This window comes from Orycteropus afer, unplaced genomic scaffold, assembly GCF_000298275.1.
Source record: "Orycteropus afer afer isolate SDZICR_OR568_19922 unplaced genomic scaffold, OryAfe1.0 scaffold00786, whole genome shotgun sequence".
In the NCBI taxonomy this organism is placed as follows: domain Eukaryota; kingdom Metazoa; phylum Chordata; class Mammalia; order Tubulidentata; family Orycteropodidae; genus Orycteropus; species Orycteropus afer.
The window spans coordinates 271,613-275,460 of NW_006922373.1; the positions used below are offsets into that span (position 1 = coordinate 271,613).

Consider the following 3,848-nt stretch of genomic DNA (forward strand, 5'->3'; position numbering starts at 1 on the left):
GTCTCCTGTGTAACTGCAAATGTGCACATGTATATACTGAATCCAGTGTTAGCATGAAAGATGGAAGACAGACACAGAGCAGGAGACAGACTGAATTCAGGAAGACATTTTAGATGGTGCCAAAATGTCCTGTAGCCTCACTGCACTCATTCGTCCTGAGTGGAAACTAGTGAGTTGGCCAAGCTGTGCTAGAAAGCCAGGTCTTTTCCTTAATAAGAACTTAAATAAACTCCAGAGTCCTGCCTGGTACTGATGGGAAAACAGATGGCTCTACATAAGCCTAATGAAAACTCCTTTGCAGAAAGCTTCTATGTCTCCAGTTCCTTTCCCGAATTCGATCCAAGCTATGACTAAGGAAGCCTTGACCAAGGGCAACCAGGGCTGTTTGGGGAAAAGTGGTGGAGAAGTTTCCATCTTTCCAGAAACGTCTGCCCCCTCTGTGCCATCCACATGACTACTGCTGACAGAGAGCCAGGCACGAAGCCCTAAGGAACAAGAGCAGGCCTTGTTTAGTTTACCTGGGGCTGTGTCTAGATACAGAAGAGGTGCTGTCAGGGACAGCCTTTCTTTTTCCCTGCAGAAGCCGTGTCAATATCCCTGTTCATCTCAAAACACCAACTTCAAAGCCAAGTATTTCAGAAAGAAGGGAGGAGTCATCATTTTCTTCTGTGAAAATGAAAGTCCCTCTTTCATTTCACCTAACTTGTGTTTTTGTTGTTGTTGAGTTGTGTACATAAACAATCACTGAATCCGTCAGTTAATTTATTCAGCAAATGTTTATCGAGAGCGAAGTGTTCTATTTGCCAGACACTGTACTATAAGCACTGAGGCCATGGTGGTGAATACTATAGCCATGGTTCCTATCCTTAGGGTGTTTATGGCCATAGAAAAGAAGCATAAGAAAGAAACAAGCAAATAAATGTTTAATTATAAATTCTGTTAAAGAGGAAAAGAACAGGGTGAAGTAATAGAGAATAATGGAGAGAGTAAGAGTGAGGAGGGTTGTGGCAGTGCCACAGGAGTCTTGGGGAGAATTTAGACACCTCCCCCGAATAATGTCCAGCATCCGAGCCACCTCAGATAAAGTAGCATGCTTAGTACGCAAACATAGTTTGTCTTAAGTCTGCTGGTTTCCCTCCAACAGATGGCCTCCCTGAGCCTCTTCTTTATAGCAATTCTGGAACTACAAATTCTCCTCCAGCCCCAGAAGGTGACCAGGGTCTTGAAGAGGCTACTGGATTAATCAGTAAACCACATACATACCAGGCACCTTCTTTACGTGGCACTACAAGGAGGCAAAGACAAAGTCCAACATGGGGCTTGTGTTGCTATTCAATCAGGTGGACCCAAGATGGGACCCAACTTCCCATCAGTACTTTGTTGTTTCTTCTGATTCCATCAGCCTCTCTCCGGATTAGCAGAAGGTAAACTCTGTGTTACAGCTCAGGAGAAAGAGGGTGTTGCATGGTGTTAAGTACATTCACAATGTTGTGTAACTGTCACTACTATCTATTTCCAGATCTTTTTCATCATCACAAATGGAAACTCTATTCCCTTTACCCCCTACCCCTATCCCCTGGTAACTTTTACTCTCTGTCTCTAAATTTGCCTATTCTAGGTACATCATATAAGTGGAATCATACAATACTTATCTTTTTGTATCTGGTTTATTTAACTTAGTAGAATATCTTTAAGGATCACCCATATCATAGCATATATCAGAACCTCATTCCTTTTTATGGCTGCATGATACTCCATTGTATGGATATACCACAGTTTGCTTATCCATTCATCTGTTGAGGGTACACTGCACAATTTTTATTTTACTATTGTAATCAACACTTCTGTAGTTCTACCAGGCATTGTTCTAAACACTTTATAAATATTGTTGCTAGGTGTTGATGGGTCAATTCTGACTCTTAGCGATCCTTTGTACAACAGAGTGAAACACTGCTTAGTTCTATGCCTTTCTCATAGTCATTGCTATATTTGAGCCCATGGTTGTAGCCACTGTATTAGTTCATCTCATTGAGCGTCTCTTTCACTGATCCTCTACCAAGCATGATCATTATAAATATTAACTCATTTAATTCTCATAACAACCCCATAAGATAGATCCTATCGCCATACCCATTTTACAGATGAGGATACTGAGGTACAAAGAGATAAGACACTTACCTGAGGTAGCTCAGCTAACAAATGGTGGGGCAGGTGTTTGACCAGCAGCCTGGCTCCTGAGTCCATCCATTGAACCACTATGTTCTGTAACCCCTTGGCAGTATGTCTACTAATTTACTTTAAAAGATCACACCAATTTTATATGACCAATGTCTTCTCTATTTTATAAGTGAGCGTCTCTTAGGGTTGAAGTAAGGAATTTTAGAACCTAGGGCATTTAAGGATATTGAGGCTGTCTGATGCTTTTGGCAAGGAAAAAGAATCAAACTAACAAGCTATAAATAGAAGAGAAAACCTTCCATTTTCATGTTGCCATGTAGCCTCTAATTTTGCCTCCAGGAGGGCAAGCAAGTATGTCCATTATAATGCTGCAACTGAGGAGCCAGGGGTTTATTCTTCATGGGGTCCAAAAGATGAGGCCCTAACTCACTACATTTAAGTCTAAGCCTGTTTGTTTCCCCCTTTTGTTCATCTGGGATTGATTTCTATGGAGACAGTATTACATGTATGCCACCAATGGTGCTAGAAAAACTATATTTTTCCGGTTTTGAGAACATTGGTTTGGGTGAATTGGGAATTTTCAGTCAGCTTGGAAAAAGCTGAAAAAATGCTTTGGTGAAACACTTGTGCTTTTTCATGACTGTTATAGTCATATTAACTCATCCTGAAGTTTTGCATGGAAACAACTTTTGAATTGCTTCTGTTCTTATAATTTATTTCTTGTTCCAGACAGAATCCTTTAGCTGTCTTGGGTGAAAGTCATGTTGGTGGCCCTCAACATCCAGGGAACCGTCCTTCACGCCTTAACAGCAGAGGGTGCTACGAGCCTGGGGTTGCCAAGGCCTCTGCCAAACAACAAAATAAAACAAACAAGGTTACAAGAGCCCTTGCTAATTCAGCCAGCCTCAAAGGAGGCTTCTAATTGTCCTGTGTCTTTGTTGCTTCTGAAGGTGTTTCCTGTGTGATGTGGATGGTGCAGGCATTTCCCAAAATGCAAGCAGGGAATCTAGGGACAAGCTGTGGCCTTCTGGGCCTGATTGATCACTTCTATTTCTGTTGTCAAAAAATTTCAACCCCCGAAAAAAGGGCTTCTGTCGTGAAGTGGCCCACATAGGGCATACCTATTGCTCTACATGCGGAATTGACATCAAGAGATTCGGAAGCGTAATTTTTGTTCCTTGGGCAGCTGGTGATCGTTGGTCCCGGCACCCTTTAAAAAAAAGAAAAAAAAATTTTCAATTCTTCTCCACTGAAATCACTGCTTCATATTTTATGAGACTCCCAATAGTACTGAGTTCTAACTTAATTCAGAAAACAGTGGTCATAACTCCTGTTTCTGAGTCCCCTCTAAATGCCATTCTGCTGATATACCATTGGCGGCAAGACAACAGACATTTGTTCCATTTGAAAGCCAAGACATGAGTGTTGCCTGCAGGTTCTCTCTCAAATCTTCTCCCACTTCCTGAAATTCTGACTCTTTTACTCATTTTCTTTTCAGCTGTCGTCTTCCTACAGCCTTTTCCCTCCTTGAATGGTGACAGAAAGCAACAGTGACATTCCATGTTTTGGCTCCTTCTCTTATTCTGTGCTCTAAGCAAATTTGCTGTATAAGAATCCAGGTAGCCCTGTGACACATCAAAGGTGATTTATTTATTTATTTATTTAGTATT

General features: G+C 41.4%; 1 non-coding gene across 1 annotated transcript; it reads left to right on the top strand.

Moving 5' to 3' along the window:
• Window positions 1–3,258: 3,258 nt before the first annotated feature.
• On the top strand, window positions 3,259–3,391 carry LOC122151833. Its single transcript, XR_006164290.1, has one exon. It is a non-coding gene; the product is annotated as a U11 spliceosomal RNA (small nuclear RNA).
• The last annotated feature ends 457 nt before the right edge of the window (window positions 3,392–3,848 follow it).